The sequence below is a fragment of the Martes martes genome (assembly GCF_963455335.1).
Source record: "Martes martes genome assembly, chromosome: 7".
Lineage (NCBI taxonomy): Eukaryota > Metazoa > Chordata > Mammalia > Carnivora > Mustelidae > Martes > Martes martes.
The window spans coordinates 9,068,148-9,087,659 of record NC_137894.1 but is presented as its reverse complement, the minus strand read 5'-3'; the positions used below and the strand labels follow the sequence as shown (position 1 = coordinate 9,087,659).

Genomic DNA, 19,512 nt, shown 5'->3' with positions numbered 1-19,512 from the left:
TGTGGGTAATGTGGCTCCGACTCACTCATCAACCGGAAGCTTCCCAAGCAATTCCCATGTGCCACGTACTGGGTGTGGGAGGAGGTGACGGACCGAGACAGGCTCCTGCCCCCATGGGGCTGTGCTCTGGGGTCGGCAGTTGGGGTGGGGGGTGGCGGAGAGAGCAGCAGTGAGGAAACAGGTCAGTGAGGAAAATGAAACAGCAGTGGGCCACATTGACAGGACAGTGGGGTCACTTAGGCCCCTGTGAAGAGGGGACATGTGGGCTGAAGCTTCACTGATGAGCCAGAGCCAGGGTGTGACGACAGGGAAAGGAAGGTTCTAGGTTCAGGAAAGGCAAACACAAAGGCTAGGCAGAAACAAGGCTGGGCCCCACTCAGGGAAGAGAAGAGGCCAGGGGCACAGTCAGGGGCACAGCCACGTGAGGCTGGGGCAGGACCAGAGACGCCCGCAAACTGTGACACAGCTCCCATGACGGGCAGGGTCCACGTCCCCTCCCTTTGTTCTGTGGTGTCACCGTGGCTGACCAAATGGAGCCAAAGGGACTCTGGGCCGACCGGGGAGCCCAGACCTTCAGAGCCTGGCGGCTCCCACTCCCTGTCTCTCGCAGTGCTCACTCGAGGGGAAGCCAGACGACGTGAGCCCACCACACCGGGATGCGGCACTGGCCTGCCCGGCGGGGCGGAGAGTGGCCCGGCTTCTCCCCCTCCATCTGGCCACCTGAGCCCACGTGCCAGACACGCGCGCGAGGAACTCGCCTCACGCAGCCCAGCGGTAGCAGGTGGACCCCAGCCAGCTAGTCCGAACCGGGGCGCCAGACACAGGACCCCGGTGATCGCAAAGGTCACCCATCACCCAACCACAAAGCCCGAGACAAACCCTGACTGAGCACCTGCTGGATACCAGGCAATGCTAAAGGCCCAAAAACAAGACGGTGAGGTCCTACGACCTCTCGGGCCACAGAGCACACGCATCACACCAAGGCTAACATGTGAGCAGGACGGGAGGGCACCCGGGGAGAGGCAGTAAGTACTCTGCAGACGCTTCTCTGGTGGGATTCTGCCCCCGCTGTACAGACAACTGTGACAAAGCAGAGGGAGGAGAGATCAAATTTCCTCAAGGCCGCTGGTTAGAACGGGGCTGCTGAAGACCAGGCAGCCACTACTGTGCACTGTTGGGAAAGTTAATTCATCTCTCTGGGTCTGTTTTTTTCCCACCCACAGAGGGACACGGAGAACAAGTGAGAGACAACTGAGACAGTAAATGATGAGCATTTCAAGTGGCCTGGTCACGCTCCCTCCGTGGCCTGTTTCAGTACTGCCACTTGTTACCACTGTCACTGAGCAAAGGACACAGAAGACACCCCTAAGCCTTACTCCATCCCTACCCTCTGGTCTGGGTTTTCTTTTCTTTTTATTTTTCTCTCTCTTTTTTAAAGTATTTCTACGCCCAACATGAGACTTGAACTCATGACCCTGAGATCCAGAGTACAGAGCCAGTGTAGCATCCTACAGAGCCAGCCAGCGTCCCTGCCCTCTGCTTTGATTAAGACAATTTGCACTATTATTCATTTATAAGTTGTTTGATTTTTTTAAATTATTATGTAATATTTTTGCAATCAGAAAAAAACACCAAAGGGGTATGTCAAGCCGGCTAGATCTCGGTGTCTCCAGGAGCTGTAAAAACGAAGGAGTTAAATGCTATGAAAAACCGCACAGGCGCTGGGCTGTGTGATGCAACACGCTTCCCAGGCAGGGATCTCGGGGTGGCCACGTGACCCGGCAGCGCAAGTGCCCTCCTGCCCCACCCCCACGTCTGGGGACCCAAGCACCTCAGGGAGCACAAAGGGTGCAGGGGTATCCATTCTTCCATTTTTCAAATGGAAAGCAAACTAAGCACCCTTACAAAGCACACAGATCTAATTGTTAATTGAAAGCAAAATCACTATGACCACGGTAACTTAATTAGAGGCAGAGACCATTTGAAATACAAGTGCATCATCAGACAAAGGGTCCTTTCCCTAAATGCCTCTACCTCTCAAGAGTCCTTTCTTTAAAAAAAATAAAACTTTATACACATTCAAAAACTTATATGTACCCTGTTTTTAATTTAAACCACAAAGGATTAGAACTATTTGTATTTTTTGTTGTGTCTCTATTTCGATTTTGTTTTCCATTTCTATTGTGAAAGATCTCAAACCTGTAGCAAAGTCATGAGAATTGTGTAACACACACCTTCTGCTCAATGTGGTTAGTTGGCTGGATGAAACTTTGCCCCACCCCAGCCCACAGCCTCACCCCCGCTCCTCCTGCAGGGGAACGGCTTGGCCACAGGGACAGTTCTAGAACAGAGCATGGCTCAGGGAAGGGGTGAGGGTGTTGTTTCATCCAGCGCTGGGTTACAACCAGGTTCCTCCTTCAGCAGTACCAACATGATCCTGCTTCAGATGGCCCACATGAAAGGGAGACAGCAGGTCAGCCTGCCCCAGAGCTCACCTCCCCACAGGGCAGAATCCCAGCGAACTCGGAGACCTCTGGCAGACCGCATTGTGGGACAACCTGCTTCTCTCGCCTGCGGTTCTGAGGTCAGGACATCCAGTGCCACCGTACCCTCTCAAACATGCCCAGCTCCCCGTACAGTGTGTCCCCGGTGGGTTAGTGAGTCCTAAGGCTTCCCTACACATGGCCCACCTGTCCACCTGCAGCCAAAGCCTGGAAGGGGAAGGGAGGTCCTGGGAGACCCAGAGGGTGGGCAAAGGCTTCAGTGCCTTTTCCACGTGTTTTACAGCCTTCTCACTTAATGCCCCCAAACGTGAGGCACACTTGAGGAAGGCCAGCTTCTTTGGCATCCATGACTGATAGCCAAGTTCCAGCCTACTGCAGCCTCTGCCGGCCGGGGAGCTGGGGGGCTATTACTACAGTTGACAGATGCATGTGAGATGGCTGCCAACTCCACTGGTGTGGAAACGCTGCTCGGGGGAAGGGCTTGGGGCTGCGCTGCGCTGGCTTACCCAGGGCACCAGGCTCTGCCTTCCTAGAAGAGGCACAGGACAGGAGGTAAGGGGTCAAGGCTGTGCAACCCTGCTGGGAGATGAAGCAACACTTGTTGCAAAGCCTCAGCAGGGAACTCCGGCCAGGAGGGGAGCCAGACCAAATGCATGACTACGGTGGGCCTCTGCTGTGCTGGCCATCTCCCCCAGAAACTGTGATCCCCATAACCAAGCCTGATGCGATCGGGACCGTCTGCTTTAATCAGGGTGAGCTGAGTTACACTGCATCAACAAACACCCCCAAACGTCAGCAGCTTCAGAGGACGGAGGTTTGTCCCTTGCTCATGCCACACACATCACAGCTCGGTGGTGGCGGGTAGGGCATGTGGGAGTGTTCTTGTCATCATGGCCAGCCCCAGGGACCCCGAGGACAGAGCAGCACCGTGTCATCAGTCGGTATGCCAATGGGAAAAGGGAGAGCGCTCTGGAACGTGAGCACTGACAACCCCATGCTTGGCCTCAAGACGCGTAGCCCTTCTGCTCCCATCTCATCGGCCAAAACCAGGCCCACGGCTTCACTCACCCGTGAGCACCTGAAGCACACTCCGGCCATCGGCCCCACCATTTCTGTCATCTGTCCACAAGCACAGGAGCTCCAGGATTCAGGGCCAGAACAGTACTACGGTACTGAATCGCAGTTCTCAAGTACTTGCTACACAGTAGGCAGTGTTCTGCATGCCTTCTGCGCTGACTCGTCCTCCTCCCTGCAGCCCGAGGTACATGCACCACCTGGACCTCCCCGGCTGGACCTGGGGCGATGAGCTCCCACCACCCTACTCTGTGCACCCAATGTCACGAGGCTGCTTAGGGTGCAGCTCCCTCTCACTTTTTCCCAGGCACCAACGGACAGAGGAGATCTAAGGGCCACAGCCTGGGGTCCAGCCACCAGATACTCCCTTCTCTGTCTACCCCTTGGAGCCACCCCCCGTCATCCAGCTTCCGTGCACCCAGGGCAGTGCCAACGTGTGGAGAATGAAGCCTCCGTGCTCCAGGATATCCAGTATGGGTAACGAACTAACTTTTCTCCTGTGCACTGCAAAGGGGCCTCCAGCCTCTAGGGTCATCTTGTGGGTCCTATTCAGGCGAGGACAAGCCCGCCTCAGGGAAAGGATCTGACAGTCTCCCATGTCTTGCCCAGCTGCTCTAGGACAATGTAAGGATTTTGCCAGCTCCGCAACCGCAAGGCTTTGTGTTTTAGGAGAGGCTATCTTGCTCAGGAGAGAAGCAGACCCTCAGGAGGGACCGTCTGGGCAGCCTTAGCTCTGGGCAGTCAGCACCCCATTTTCTGCCCAGAGCCCTGTCTTCCCACGGCATGAGCTCCACGGATCAAGTGAGACAGGCCAAGAGGCACACCCAGGAGCTCAGTCATTTTTACTGAAAAGACGATCTAAGAGTGAAGCCAAAGATACAAAAGATGCAAATCCCCCAGAATTACAACCCTGAACACAGGCATTTTCCTGAGGGTTTTCCTCAGGGTGAGGGGATAGGGCGGTTATGGCTGAGGACACTGCCCTAAGGGGTGAAAATTAGTTCTTGGGGGATGAAAATCCTGTGTGTGCACTTTTTTCTTTTCTTTTTTAAAAAATGATTTTATTTATCTGAGACAGAGAGAGAGAGAGAAAGAGAGAACATGAGCAGGGGGAGGGTCAGAGGGAGAAGCGGACTCCCGCTGAGCAGGGAGCCCAATGTGGGGCTCAATTTCAGGACCCCAGGATCATGACCTGAGCCGAAGTCAGACACTCAAACAACTAAGCCACCAGGCGCCCCGCTTGTTCTTTTCTATGTATAAAGCACAGACATACACACGGCACACTGACTTACAGTATATCTGGTATTAACATTTATGGGAGGAGTAAGCACAGTTGGGGAAAAAAGGTCTAAAAAGGTTTGGGGGAAGGCGATAAGGTTAAGAAACACTGCGGAACTGTTTTCACTTTGGCTTATTTTCCCCCCTTTATCCCTGAACAGTTTACACTGTTGCAGTTATGGGGCCCTATTTTACATTGTTTTTACCTATTTACATAGTTTCCAAATTCCTATCCTTCATTCACTATTGAACAAGGTTAATTAAGTGCCTGCTGCTTACAGGCACTGGGATCCACAGCCTCTGGCTCCCTTATCAAACAGCCCAGTGTCTCTGTGGTTGCCGAATGTAACTTTCAAGGTCTGTGAAATATACAACGACCATCTGGGTCATTCATCCAGTTTTAAAACTTTTTACCTGAAGAATAACATTTTTGCTTATGTTGAATTGCTGTATCCTCTAGGGATAAAATCTATGGAGAAGAATCACAGATGCTTGATGTCCTTTTGTCCTAAAAGCTCTGTTTACACACGCTTAAACCGCCCCTGCAACAAAGCGCCTTCTTACAGCTAAGGGGGATGGTGGTGTAGATAGCACCAAATTCATCAGGGCGGGACAGACAGAAGGTACCACATCCCGTTCCCCCTCAGCTCAGCAGGGGCCACCTGGACTGTCTCTGGCCCCCAAAACTGGGAGTCTGCAAGCCCAGCTGTTCCTCCAGCTGGGAGCAATGCCAATGAAATGGACACCACTGCTCTAATCAGAGAGGGGACAGAGAACTCCGCACTCAAGCTCACCCATCTGTTGAAATAACTTGTTTCCTCTCACTTATCCAGAGTGAGACGGAGAGAAACAAAGAGGGACAGAGAGAATAGCCCGCTCCAAAGCGAACACTGCACCGTGGTCTTGGGTTCCTCCCTCCTCAGAAGGACTGGCCCAGCCCTTGGCAAAAGGGGGGGAGGGAGGTGGGAACCCAGAGGGAGATGGTCTCTTTTCCTGTCTGGTCCCTTAAAAGATTCTCAGAGCCCCACAGATGGAGCCATTAAAAGCACTCTGGCCTAGATATCATTTTCAATGAGCCACCTGGAGCAACAGTCTTGGAGGGAAATGAATATGCAGACTAGAACTGGGGAAAAAAACAACAAAAGCACCAAGAGTAAAGCACTGGTTATTGGCTCGTAGTGGGTCTTTCTCCTGGTTCATTCTTCCCCAGGCTGTCAGCGTGAAGGCCAAAAAGGTATCAGAATGCTCCTCAATTCCTGATGCCCAATATATAAGCTCTGTCTTTTCTCTTCCCACTGAGGGCCGGGAGCAGGGGAGTGTAGCTGGAGAGCAATTCTGAATATCTTTCAAAATGACAAACGCAGGGGCCCTCTGCCCCAGCATTTCCACGCCTGGGAACCTTGCCCTCAGTCCCATTTGCACACGAACTTCTGGCTGCAAGCAAAAGGCTGGAAAATAACCGTAATATTCATAACTAAGAGTCCTAGTCAAACCTTGGTTCATTCATAGAGTGTAACACTACGCAGCCATATATATATATATATATATATATATATATATATACACACACACATACACACACACACATATATATATTAAGCAGGTGGCTTTCCATGCTACCATGAAAAGCACTGCAGATGGGAGGCTTTTACGTCTGCTAGAAACCAGACCACCTCTGTACACACGCGGACACGACACACAGCTGTGGGCGTGTGCAGAGACTACCTCTGGGAGGCTGTGTAGGAAACCGGTGGACGGTAGTGCCGCTGGTGGGAACGGGGGAGACGCCCACCCCTCTACACTGAATTCTGTGCCAGGTACAGTATCACTTTTTCAAAACCCTGCATGAACCTTTGTGGCAGCTGCTTTTAAATGCATTCTCTTGCTCAATCCTTAAGCCACTTCTTCAAGGTCCCAGCCGTACAGACGGGCCAACTGAGACCCAGAGAAGATTAAAAAACTGTGCACACATCTTCAGCGTTCAAAGTTATTCTGCTCCCAAGTCCCTGCTCAAAGAGCACAATGAGGGCTATTTATGAAGACAAAGAACCCTCCCGGCCACAAATGCCACAAATGCTGTGTCCAGCTGAACAGGAGATAGTCCTTTAAATGAAAACCCTTGATTTCTCGAGCACCCCGGTCCCATGGAGCAAACCTGCATCTTCCCTCCTGGGCTTCAGGAAAGAAGGAAGGATGTGCAGGGGTATCTCCCTGACAGGCTTAGTGCCGCCGGAAGGGTGCCCGCTGCCGAGGACAGCGGATGACGTGGAGACAGACACGGGCTTTCTGTCAGGCATCTGCCTCCCCCACCCACCCCCGCCTGGGCCTCCCCTCTTGCTGCTACTGCCTCGTCCATGATGTGAGACCTAATTCAGATGCGCAGTCAGTGCCCTTGTTGCCCCATTTGTCAAATGGGTGTGAACATCACCACACCCACTACAGCAGGCTGAGGGGAAATGAAGGCAGAGAGCCGGGCTCAGGGCCTGGCACCCAGCTCCCAGTTCCCAGGTGCTCTGGCACTCAAAATGCTTGTTGTAAAATGTTTTCACTGAAGAATGTGAAGAAATCTAGCCTCACGGGAATGGGCTGCCAGAAAAGGAAGGAAACGGTAAGAGCCTTTTCAGATAATATAGGATATTCGTCTCTGATACCTCACTCACCAAGGCCTGTGCAGCAGTAGCCTCCTGCAGATTAGGCGGTGTAGAACCTGAGCCCGAACCCGTGAACTTCTGTACTCTGTGACATTCCGGTCTCCTGGTCCATCTTGCACTCTGAATGGATTTTTCACCCATGCGTGCTTTGGTAACACCGTGCAATGGTCACTCGGAACACATCAGCTCACTAAGTAAGCCATGCGCTTGGAGAGATGAGTGGAAAAGGCAAATAATACCTTGGTGTTGCCGTGAAAACAGTTTTGACCTTGGGGACCCCTAGAAGAAACCCTGGGATCCTCCTAGCCACACTTCGACAACACCAGGTTAGCAGAACTCCCTGAACCCTCCACATTAGCCATGTTTCTGTTAAGAACTCAGAGGAAAACTAGGGAAGCATGGAGCGGGTGACGGCAAATGACCCGCCCCTGGGGGGCTCGACCCCCTCCCCAGCTTGCACGGAGGTGCAGTCGCAAGGGCCAGCACTTTCTACCCTGTGGCTAGCCGGCCTCCCCACATGCCCTGGGGCCTCCCTTCTTCCGGCCTGCCCTGATCCTCCTCTCATTACCAGCTACTTTCTTACCACAGGACCCCCTCATTCCTCCCCAAAATAACAGATCTGGGTACTTTGTACTGGGCAGGGCCTCAGACAGCAAACTACAGGGGCCACGCATGGGCTGCTGCCTTTGGGCTTTGCAGCTGATAATTCTTGGTCTCTTAAAATTACATATGTGTGTATATTTATAGCCAAATACATGGTTGCCCAGAAATCGCAACTCATTCATATATGCATTTTTAGCACATCGCTTGGCCACCAAGTTCCATTAAATCTTCCTTCCTGGGTTCCTTGTGTCACCAGTCCTACTCTGGAGACAAGGTGAGGACTTCCCCACTGCACGCTTGGCTGTGAGGGGCCCCTGCCCCCCAACGTGTCCCCCTTTCCCCCCAGCAATCTGAGGCCAAACGCTTTGCTCCTGACCACCAGTCTCTCCTGCCCAAAAAGCCTTCAGTGAGGCGTGGACATCGCCGTGTTCAGTCTGTCACCCACTCTAGCTTCATTGCCCACTGCGGCCTGTCTCCCTGCCACCAAGCACCCAGGCACAGGCTGGCCTTTCCAGCTCTACCCACCGACCCTTCTGCCCTCAAGTCTCAACTTCTCCACGAGACCTCACCTCACCATCACAGCCCCTCTGGACTTGGCAGCTGGCGTGCAGACGGCCCTGCACACACAAGATGCTCAAAAAATTACCCCGATAAGGAATCTGAGCACCTACTATGTGCAGGGCTCCGTGATATGTACCGGGGACACAGCGGTGAGTAAATACACACTTTTGTCTTGTTTCCTGCTATTAGCGTTCTCATACCCGTTGATTCTTTGCTATAGCACTGTGGTGTTTCTTGTCTGGCACTCTTTATTCCTTCAGATCATTGTACACTGTGCCCTTATTTTAATTTCCAACTCCTAGAGGACAGGATTCAGTGTCATTTTTGCTGCCTAGAGGATATGCAAAGCTAGTCAACGGCTGAAGGGGAAGTGGATTAACCACAACATCCACTGGACTAAGAATCAGAAAGATCCAGACATCCGTCGGACCCATGGAAGAGGTTCCTGGTGTCCGCTGTATTAACCTGCAACATGACTGACAGATTTCATATCTAAATATTTTAAGTGCTAGACGGGAAAGAGAAACCCTCAACCCTCCTGGACGGTGTTCCAGAAATCGCAAGAATCACACAGGAGCGGCCGACTAACAAGGCGGCAGGCTCTACGCGCCAAATCCCAGTTCTGCTGTTTGTACCTGTATGATTGGCCCCAGATACGTACACTCCCTGAGCCTCAGTCTTCTCATATGGAAAATGGGGGTGAAAATAACGGTCCCTACGTCAAAGTACTGTCGTGGGAATTAAAGGAGAGAATCCAGGGGAAGAGCTTGGTATAATGCGGCACACAAGTCACTCCGCTCATGAAAGCTGCCACTCCTCATACTGTTGTCACAGCCCCTGGTGGCATAAGCCCTGTGGTGGAAACATGCAAAGATGGCCAGTGCCCTGACCCCCAGCCTGGCCTTACTCCTGGGACCTACATGGCATGCCTGCCACCTCACCCACTGGCAAAGGAATCTGCAGATATAATTAATGATGTTGCTAATGGATCAGGTGACCTAGAAACAAAGAGGTTACCTGGGTGGGCTTGGCCTAATCACAGGAGCCCTTCACAGGCGGGTCACAGAAGTGGATGCCACAGATTTGCAGCAGGAGAGGATCTGATATCCCCGCGCTGGGTCTGGAGATGGAGGGGGCCATGTGGCACCAAATGTGGCAGCTTCAAGGAGCCAAGATCAGCATCCAGATGACAGCCAGAGTGGATGGGGGACCTGAGTCCTGCAACCACCGGGAACTCAACTGCACCAACAACCTGAATGGCCAGGAAGCAGACTCTCCCCCAGGGCCTCAGGGTAAGAGCTCAGTCAATACCTTGACCTAGGACTTCTGGTCCAAGACCCCAAGCAGAGAACCCAGCGCAGCAGCGAGCTCAGGCTTCTGCCCTCCAGCACTATGAGCTAATAAACACATACAGCTGAACCCACTGGTGGTGATTTGTTATGCAGCAACAGGATCTAACAGAAGCCCCGCTTGGCCCGCAAACCACCACGCATATGGGGAAAAGCATACCAAGTGCTTGTTCAAAGGGTCTGGGGAACATTCACACCTTCTTTATCTTTAATCACTTCACAGGAGCTGCTTGAGAGCCGGGACTGTCTGACTCGCGTCTACTCTACCACTTAGCAATACAGGCATCATACAGAAGGCTCTCGATAATTTCACTGAACGTAGTGTCAACTTCCGGGGTGCTCGGGAACGGGATGGCTTAGCTGGTTGGCTTCAGTCCCATGACAGCCGGTTAGAAGGTGTTCAGGTGCAATTATCTGGGCAAAACCCGGCATGGGCCTCTTTCTGGCCTAGAGGAGAACTCCAGACACTGCCAGCGGTCAGGAGAAGCCAACTCGGCGACCAGGGGAGGTACGTGTCCACGTGCAAAGTGTCTTGCTTTTTACACACCACCCGACCATGCCGTGGCCCCCGCCTCAGCCTGCGGCAGCCTCCCAGGGCTTGGCTGGCCAACCAAACCCTGACATTTTGCTTGTAATTGTACCTTCCAGTAAAAAGTCCTAGTTGGAGCGGTAAAAATAGCAGCTGCAACTTCCCGCAGCACAACTACACCAGCCCGTGTCAGGGCCTGAAAGGAAACCTGGCGATCTGGTCTCATGCTCACGCTAGCTCCGGGAAACGCCTGCAAGCTGGGCTCAGGCTGGCAGCAGGTGACACCCAGTGAAGGTAGCCCCCTTGTGCCTCTGCCCCCAGTGAACCACCCTCAAATCAGCTCCCAAGATGCTCCCCTCTCAACTTTCCTGAAAATCCCAACCTTCAGCATCAGGGGATGTCTGAGAAATGCACAAACCTGCCCCCACACCCCTCTCCTCCTGCTCACTAACTGCAGAACTACAGAGAGGAGAGGCCCCCTACCAAGGCCCTTTGGGGGTCCTGTGGCCCCCTTGTGTATCTGCTCTTTATTATCCTCTCCCGTGTCTGTCTACCTCCCTCTCTGTAGCCTTCTGTCCCCAGCATCTGTCCTCACCAGGCTGGGCTGGGGGGATGATAGAAGTCTCCAGTAGGGCTTAGGTCTGAGTCATCCCCAGGGTGGCAGGGCTCAGGCCAGCTAGATACTGCCCCTGGAGTAGAGGGGGTGAGCTGTGAGAGTCCACTTGGGGAATGACAGGAGAGTCTGGCTAAAGTTTCCCCAGGCACCAGAATCCCGGTAGTCGTGAATTCCTCCGGCGGCCCAGGACACAGAGCTGCCAGCCCCCTGGGTCCCCCATCGTAGGGCCTGATGCCACCCAGGAATCACACGGGAGTGGTTTTCTGAGGCCCCAGACTCCTCCTTTCCTTCTCTACCAATCTCCAGACCTTCGCCATCCTTCTGTCTCCAAATCAAAAAAATGGGCCCTTTTGTCGATCTTTTTTTGCTTGTTATAAAGCCTCCTGTTACAGGAAAACAAACAAGGACCCCCAAAGTAATTAACATGGGAATCTGTAAAGTTCTAGGAGCCCTGGCCAGCAGCTAAATAGGAGGATCAGCCTGTGATGACCAATGCCCCTTTCAGAGCCTTTTTATGGAAGGGCTCCAGCCTTCCTCTTCCTCTACTCCAGCCCTCTTCCTCTACTCTTCCGGCTCCTTCCTTCATTCCTGCAGGTCAGACAGGGAGACACCTACCTATTCAGCTAGCCCTCTGACATCTCTCTCAGGACCCATGAGGGATGCCAGGCAGATGTCCCACCTAAAGCCACCCCAGTCCCTCCCCTAGACACACTGGCTGTTCGGAAACACTCGGGTTCACTCACATGTTCTGGGCTTCAAATACTTGGCTCTCGCTGATAAAACCCATGATGTTTGCAGAACTTTTCAGCATAAAATGAACTTTCAGGAATGTTTCCCATGCACCACAAGCAACGCACAGTAGCCTGACAGGGGGCAGGGCAGGGACTGAAAGGGCCTCATTTCACAGATGAAGCTGCACTGGAGGTCAGGAGACCAGTCAGAGGCAGAGCCAGCAACTGCTAAACCTCGACATTCTGGAAAAAACAAAGATGGATGAAAACAAAAAGGGGAAGCCTGGATGAACTGGAATTTTTTTGTTTGTTTGTTTGCTTGTTTTAAAGGAATGATGAGATCTTTACCTACCCACACCTGCCCCCCCATCACAGGAGCTAAAAGTGAAAACGTGGATAATATCAAGAATTATCGAGTATGGGTGAGGATGTGGGCAAACGGGCCCCCAGACACCATCGGTGGCTGAGTGGCCTGCCTGAGTCTTGGGGAAGGCATTTGGCTTTGACAATAAACATTTAAAAATCAGAAAGATGCACGATCCAGGACACAGGGGACTTCATGGACTGCACGAAGGGGCGGGGTGGGGGAGGGGATCGGACAGGACCTATCGTTCGGAGAGGCTGAGATGGAAGCCGGTGACTGGCCCACGCGGAGTGTCATGCAGCTGTAAGATAGACAGGAGTGTCACCACACACATGGGCACAGAAGCTGTGGACAGAAACACAGAAGAAGGGTGGCGAGAAAGGGGCGCACCAAACTGCTGACAGATACCAAGGACACGGGGGACTTTCCAGGCCATGCTGCATTTTCTCTCTCGTTGTGTGTTCATAAAGGGAATCAACTGAAGTGTTACCCAAGTTAAAGGAAACAATTAATCAGCTTAAAGGGACACGTTTTCCTTGGCCTCCCTAGAAATCAGAAGATTACAGAGGGTGCTGGCTGCCGCTATCTCTAGCTAGGTCCCCGCCGCAGCCCACGCGGTTCCCAGTCTGTACACTCGCTTGTTCCCTGTCCCGAATGCCCTTCCTCAGATCTTCCCAGGGGTGCCTCTGTCCAGTCTTACAGGTCTCCGCTCAAAGGTCACCGGCCCAGAGGAGCCTTCTTTAGGCTCCCTCGGTCACCCACCTTGACCGTTTCCTCCTCACCCACGTCCAGCAGCCCTAATGGCAGCTCTATTTATTTTGTCTATCTGGCCCCAGTTGAATAGGGGCTCCAGGATGGTGGGGACCTTGCCTTTCTTCTGCTGCATCCCAGAGCCTAGCAGAGAACAGATGGCAAAAAATATTCATTGGACCCATTTGGAATGGAGATGCTAGGGACAGTCTACTTCTTCACTTCTCCAGTGGGGAGACTGAGGCAGACCCTTGCCGTGCCACTCACTCTTTAGCAGTATGCCACAACCACCTGTCTGCCTCACACATCAGAGACTGAACTTCCCAGAAAGGACTCTCTTTGAACCTGGCTTCTTTTTTCCTACTTTCTAGTCCAGGATGAGCCATTCAGAAGGCGCCAAATGAAGGCTTGCTGCATGAATGGAGCCGTATGGTTCTCCCCCTTTTCGAAGCTGTGAACAACAGAGGCATGCACAGGTTAAGGGACTTGCTGCCCAGGGTCTCACAAATCTGGTAGCACACAGCAGAACTCGAACTCTGGATGCTGGATGTAATGGCTTTCTAGAAAAAGAGCTCCTGTGTCTCTTGGCCCTCACTCCTGCCCAGACAAATCTGGCCTGGCCACCTATAAACCTGGCAGGCAGCTCATCCTAGAAATGAGTGAGCAAGGCTCCCCTTATCGTAATTAGGAAATTAATTCCATTCAGCCTAGATTATCTGTGGTCAGCCTCTCCTTAGGGGCCCAACAAGAACAGGTAGAAGATAAACAAGGCTTTTTGTTTCCATCCTATCCCTGCATCTTACTCCGATGGATCAGCTGACGGCCGAAGGTATCTTCTTGGCAGGCAGAAGTGGGTGGGAAATGACACCCAAGGTGAACGTGGTCCTCCCTCTGGCAACAGAGATGCGGTTCTCCCATGGCCCGGTTCAGCCCCCGCCTTCTTGCGGGAAGAGCAATCCAACTGGTCTTGCAGGCGCCTCCTTGGCAAAGTCCAATGTGTAGGAGCCTCACGTCCTCCTCCTGTCCCCCTAGGCTCACTCGCGATCCCTACCAATCTTGGGAGATCTGTGCCCATCTCTTTCTGGAAGTGGCCCCAGGGACACCTGTGGCCTAGATCCCAACCCATTCATTTTGGGATTGGGACAGAGGTGTCAGCCTAAGTGTTCTTACACCTGTTGCCCAGGTCCCTCCCTGGGACCAGCCAGAGCAACTTTGGTAAGTAAGCCATCCATCTGCCACCTTCTTTTGGGCCTAGCTTTTTTCTTCTTTGACCCAGTCCTCTGGCGTCACTAGCCCCTCATCCATAGGCACCAGTGCCTTTACACCTAGGCCCTGGACTCCAAGGCAGTGGGCAGAGGCAGGAAGCCAAGGGAGGCCTGGGAAACTGGGAAAGTCTGACTCAGTTTCCACTTACCAAGAAAGGAAAGAAAATTAGGAGCTTGCCTACTGTATACCCTTCTCGTTCTACAGGAGGAAAAATTAGGGTCCAGAGAGGGAAAGCAACCTGCCCAGAGCCCCACAGCACACATCAGAGGCAGAGCAGGAAGTCTAGACTCCTGATTTCTAATCTGCCCCCCACACTCCACTAGCTGCTCTCTCTCTCTCTTCCTGCCCAAGACGGCTAGGCAAATAACTCAAGCCTATAAAATTACATGACATCAGAGGCTGTAAGAACTTCTGGGATTTTACAGCAAAACACCTAACAGAAGCGTTGTACCGAAGAGCATTCACACATGTTCGAGAAGACAAGCTGAGGCCCGTAGAGGTAAGGGGACCTACATGAAATCACACACGCAGAGGCACAGAAGGACTCTCGGATCCCCACTTAAGCGTTCGTTCTGCCGACAGGCTGCAGGCGTGAGCGTTCCAGCTGTCACAGGACGGTGAAGAGGTGGAGCTGGTCTTGAGCCTCAGTCCCATTACAACAGTGTGGCCGGGACAACCTGGTCCAGATTCTGTATACACCCCGGGGGTGCCAGAGACCACTGTGACGAAATAGGGTGAGATTTCCCAATGAAACTGGGTTTCTCATTACTGACCCAATGCTTTGAAGAACAGGTCAATGAGCCACACATGCCTACCTTTGTTCCTCCAAAGGGCATGGCCGGGGCTCAGAAGGAAAGGCTCAGCAGTGAGAAAGAACAGAGTCTCCTGGCACCAGAGCGGGGCGGAAAGGGTGGGTGGAGGTGCCTGGGGCCCAAGAGATCACAGATACACGAGCAGCATCTGAATCCAAGTCTGGTTCTTGAGCCCAAGCTCCTTTCCCCAGTCTTGCAGGGAAGAGACGTAACAGGAAGCCCTCCCATCTCTGAGCTCTCTCTCTGCTCCCCACCATCCCCATCCCCACAGACCAGGGACCTGGAGTCAGCCTGGCAAGGCAAGTGCCTGCAGGTGACAGGTACCAGCTTTCACGACCTTTTGACTGGGACAGGGGCATTGGTGCTCAGAGGCCAGGGGGTCCAGGAACAAGGCTGGGACCTGCTATGAAGGCTGCAGTGCGGTACCGGGTGGGGGTGGGGGGGGCGCGGCAGGCAGACTCAGATTATGGAGGGGAAGGCCCTACTGGGATGAGGTGAGTAAAAGCTGTGGATGCACACACACTGTCCCCACCCCCCCCCACCCCCGCCCCCAAGCTGTCCCAACTAAGTGTTTCCTGGCTGGGAAAATGCTTCAATAGCTCTGGCCGCCTGAGGCAATTCAATTATGAAATTTACCACATTAGATGAAAACCAGCATCTCAACCAGCCAATTCATTTGCGTCTGGCCACTCTGTTTCCTCCTGCAGGCTCTGTCCGCCCCTCCCTGGCCAGGCCACATTCACACTGCAGGCTGGTCCAGATGGATGCGGGCTCAGACGACGGGCCGGTCTTCGGGGCCGGTGGGGTGGCTTTTCCCAGGACCCCCCAGCAGAGAGGCTGAGCCAGAAGGCATCCATCTTCCTGGAGACTCCCGGGGCTGCTGACTCCACAGTCTCAGATGAACCCCTCTCTCACCTCCCATTTGCATTCTCCGGGACCTCAGCCTGCACCTGCCTTGAGCTTGCAAGGCACTGGCCTCTGGGAGAAGTGCAGGTGGGTGGTGGGAGAAGGCTGCTGTCTCAGGGCTCTGCCATGCCCTTCTCATCTTTACTTTGTCAAGGCATCATCGCTTCAAAAAGCCTTTGCCACCCGTTCCCCTCAGCTCCCCTTGCTGCCTCTATCACTGGGGTACTGTGCACACACCTATGTGTCCATGTGCCAGGACCCCACTCCGCGGGCCAGCACACCCTTGTCTAGGAGCTCACAGAGTACAGGGCCCTGATCAAGGCCCTTCGGACATAGACTCAATTAGTCAATTAACAAATGCATAAACAAACCGCTCACTGAATAATAGTCCCTCCCCAGCCCCCTGGAGCATCAGCATGGTAGAAGGGAAGAAGCCAGCCTGCTTTTGCTGCAGACCTCCAAGTCCCAGGCCTGGGTCATCTCCCCTGGCCTCCTGCTTTCCTCCGCCCACACTGGGTACCCAGAGGTTTGAGAGGCTTTTAGGGAGCAGGGGGCTGCAGAGGCTGCCTCAGATGCTGAGTGTGCAGCTCCCCTGCAAGCCCCTCTCTCTGCACCACAAACATAACCAGCTGCAGCCCAGCCCCAGGATGAAGGTTTCTACCATTTCTCTCTACCTTCCTTCTAGCAACCTCCCTGGAGTCACTTCCTGGCAAACGGAATGACTCAAGACCAAGAGGGCTGCCAGGCCCAGAAGACTGACTCCATCACCCTCCTCAGGTACAGTCTGGGGAACCCAGGACCCCTGGTCTCAGAAGGATACCAAATCTGTCCAGGGTGGAATGGACCTTGTGTCCTACTCCCCACTTGCCCCCAGCCCCCAAATGCGAGTCTTTAACAACAGTCCCTAGGAATCCTAACAGCACACCCAGGCCCACTGAGCATCAGTTCCACCTATGAAGGGGGAGACAGAAGTCAAGGGTCCCAAGGGCCTGATGCCACATCACTGTCACCATAGCCCGGTGTATGGTAAGAACAGGGGTGAGGGGGTTGGTTGGTTCCTGCCTCCCCCCACTCCCTCAATACCCCATTGCACGGCAACTTCACTCTTCACATGGCCGGAGTGGAAACCAGAAGGCCCAGACACCTGGTGCTCTCCGTCCTGGCTCACCAGGGACGGCCAAAGCTCTGGGAGCCTTTCTCCTGCTCAAAGCAAGTCAGAAGGACCCAAGAGTGCCCAGCTTAAAACTGCAGGGGCCTGGGTCACCCACCACCCCAATCCCTTTGATCGGGTTTATAAAGACTTTTCTTTGCACAAAGAGAGTGAAGATGCACCTTGGGGACTTCAAAGCGGCAGCACAAAAAAATGCACGGTGCCCCTAGGGGTACAGTCTATGAAAGGAAAAGCTTCTCAAGCAACTAGAGGAGGAAAAGAAGGAAGGGGGGGGGCGGAGGGGGGGGGGCGTGCCCAAGTGCGGTCCAGAAGCCGGGGCAGGATGTGGGGAAGAGGGCTGCCAGGCTGGAGAAGGCTCACTCAGGACCTGCTAGGGGGGCGCCACCCCGGTGGGCAGGTGGGTGGGACTTAGCAGCGTTTGACCACTGCTCCGCTGCTCCGCAGCTCTCCACGCGGAGACAAGGGGTCCCGTCAGGCAGGGCGTGGGCGGCCGGGCACACGGGGACGGGGGACACTGCCTTGGTTAACTCCCCGACCCGGCCCTCGCCCCGCACGAGGCAGGCGGCCATCTGGCCCTCGGCGTCCAGGGCGCGGGGACTTCGCCCAGCCCGGGCGCGGAGCCCAGCCGCTCACATCCTCACACACAAGCAGCCTCCTCTTTCCAGGATCGATAGTAATTTTTTAAAAAGAGAGTCTGCGGACTCAATGAATCAACCGCTCCCAAGGGAAAGAGTTGTAGCTCCCGCGCGCAACATCCATTTGCAAAACAATTCATTCCCTCGCCGGGAACTCTCTGCAAATACCCTCGCCGGATCCGCAGGCACGCGCGGGGCGGGAGCAGGCGCGGGGACTGGAGAGGAGGTGGCCGACGCCAGCCCCCTCCCATCCCACCATTGTCCCCGACTCCAGCCCCCGAGACCCCGCGGCGGTCGGGGCGGTCCGGGGCCCCGAGGACCGCGCCGCTGCTGCCGGGGCACGCGGCCCCCCGGGGGCTCGCTCAGCCGGGGGTTCCCACGGCGGGGCGCGCAGGGCCCCGCACCCCCGGTCCCCACCCGGGGGAGGGGGTGACGGTGACAAGTGCCAGCCCGGGGACTGGGGCGCGCGGCTAGACCCGCCCGAGGCCGGCGTCCCCCTCCCAGCCCGGCCCGGCCCCGCCACTCACCGCTCGGGGCGCCGCCGCCCGCCGCGCTCGTCACCCCGGGTCCGCCGCCGCGCTCAGAGGCCCCGCGCGAGGCTCCACAGCCCGGGCCGCCGCCGCCGCCGCCGCCGCCGCCGCCGCTCCCCTCCCCCGGCTCGCCACAGCCGGAGCGCGCCGCCGCTGCGGTACAGCCCGGGCGCCGCCAACAAACTAGTTTCTCGGGCCTTCCCGCCCCGCCTTCCCGGCGCGAAGCCAATCAGAAGCGGCGCCTCTGTGACGGATGGTCGGCCGAACCCGTAGTTCAGCCCGCAGGGGGAGAAGGGGGTGGGCGCCCGGGCTGCGCCGGCACCGCGAGGGGGCGGGGCGGGGAGAGGAAAAAGACTTTGACCAGATTCTTAAAGGGACAGGCGTCCGCCCGCCCCCGCGGCCGAAGTTTAGGAACAAAACCCCGCCGGTGTTCTAGAGCTTTCCGAAGGAGAGAACTGTGTACGTTGCACATGCCTCTTCTGCACCGGGTGTGCGGAACCACGCTTTTACTTGGGAAAGTGTTAGGGAAGCCCCTTTGTTTTATTCTGGGTTTGTTTCAATGTTTGGGGTTTTCTGCAGCCACTAAACCCTATCAAGTACTTGGAATATGTATTTTTCAGGGTTCTTCAGCTCTCCGATCCATACCATTTCTCACTAAGTTCTTTATGTAAGCCAGTCTTCAAATATTCATTCATTCGTTCATTCATTCATCTATTCGCTAATTCACCCCACAAACGTTTGATTGACGCCTGTGCCATATGCTAATTTCCCAACGGGAGCAATGGCCTATACTTTCTACTTCTTGTCTTTTAGTTTTGCATTTCATTCCACGCCCTCAGGTTACTGTGTGTCCGACTTCTTCATCGGTAACACGGCGGGTAAAAAGTCCTATTTCCGGAATTAGAGGGCAAGAACTCCTTCGACAAGGTTAAGTGTGCAATCAATGTCTTTTTTCTCTTCGACTGAAAATCGAAAATAAGATAGGTTACTTAAGGATACGAAAAGCCCCAGGAAAGTATAGAAAGTCCCAAGTGTTATGGGGCGGGGAGAATTCCCAGGAAGCAGAGGTCACACTGATAGGAGGTCTGAGGTTTATGGAGGGGGAGGGGAGCACCCAGAAGATTTGGGAGAGGGGGTGGGATTTTGTCTGGTGGAAGCTGGGAAGGAGAACCCCTGGCTAAA

The 19,512-nt window shown here is 54.4% G+C and overlaps 1 protein-coding gene across 3 annotated transcripts in view; it reads right to left on the bottom strand.

Moving 5' to 3' along the window:
* KLHL25 (kelch like family member 25) overlaps positions 1 to 18,442 on the bottom strand; it is a 34,452-nt gene extending 16,010 nt beyond the window's left edge. The window contains exon 1 of one of the 3 annotated variants that reach the window (XM_080808732.1): positions 18,328 to 18,442. The gene's annotated coding sequence lies outside the window, so the exon portion shown is untranslated. Of the gene's footprint in view, positions 1 to 7,516; positions 7,621 to 11,908; positions 12,016 to 18,327 lie in introns of those variants that run through there. The other 2 variants (XM_080808734.1, XM_080808733.1) reach the window with 2 other exon arrangements.
* Positions 18,443 to 19,512: the final 1,070 nt, after the last annotated feature.